Source organism: Notolepis coatsorum, assembly GCF_963971535.1.
Source record: "Notolepis coatsorum genome assembly, chromosome: 9".
NCBI lineage: Eukaryota > Metazoa > Chordata > Actinopteri > Aulopiformes > Paralepididae > Notolepis > Notolepis coatsorum.
The window spans coordinates 50,039,801-50,041,052 of NC_140173.1; positions in this window are offsets into that span (position 1 = coordinate 50,039,801).

Sequence of the window (1,252 nt, forward strand, 5' to 3'; positions counted from 1 at the left end):
ACACACTTCTGGCTCCTCCCAGCAGCGTGTCAACGTGTCCTTGAGCAAGACACACAACTGCTCCCTAGCAGGTTGGCACCTTGCATGGTCGCCTCCACTGTCGGTGTGTGAATGTGAGGCACAAGTTGTAAAGCACTTTGGATAAAAAGCACTATATAAATGCAGTCCATTCACACACACACACACACACACACACACACACACACACACACACACACACACACACACACACACACACACACACACACACACACACACACACACACACACACACACACACACACACACACACACACACACACACACACACACACACACAATGTATATAAATACAAAATAAAACAATTACTTAAGTGGAAGAGAGAGTACAGACGTTTAAGAAATTAACCAGAGAGCAACAGCAACGTGTAACAGGTGAGGTTAATAAAATGGTTACTTCACAGATGTTAGTTGATGGAACAGCTAACACATATGTTCAGTATGTGTGCAGCCCATGTGTTCAAATCAAATCCATAACCATGCAGTAAAAGGGAGATATTGCACTTGTGCACTTCCACATACACACATGCACAGTCACACACATGCAAACACATGTGCACACACACACATACTGTACTAACTCACACACACACACACACACGCGCACACACACACACACAAACACACACACACACACACACACACTCATATCAAGCTCAGAAAAAACAAGGAGGTGACAGATAATAACACAACATCTGTGTTGTGCGCACACACACATACACACACACAAACAAACACACACATATACACACACACTCATATCAAGCTCTGAATAAACAAGGGGGTGACAGATAATAACACAACATCTGCGTTGTGCAATATAATGTGTGTTTATGTAATATGAGCGATGACTTAACGGTTCCATTTGTTCAATCTGTCACCCCTTTCATTGCCTCCCGCTCTGTCTCTTCGGTTCAGCGTCCCCCGCGGCCGTAGATCCTGCGCGACTTGTCTTTATCTGCGTCCAGGATGACGAATTGGCCGCAGATCACGACGGTCCGAGTCAATAAACTTGAGTAGAGACCTCTCGTGCCAAGCGATCCCCCGCTGCAGGAAGAGAACACTGAAACGCTGACCCGGACGACCCCCTGTGATCGTGCCGCGTGTGTGCGATGACACTTTCGTGCCACGGGTCGATCTGAGAGTCATGCGGGTCCATTGTTGGGTAATTGTTGTCAGCATTTCCTGGCGTTTGGGGTAAAAGGGAGCGTTT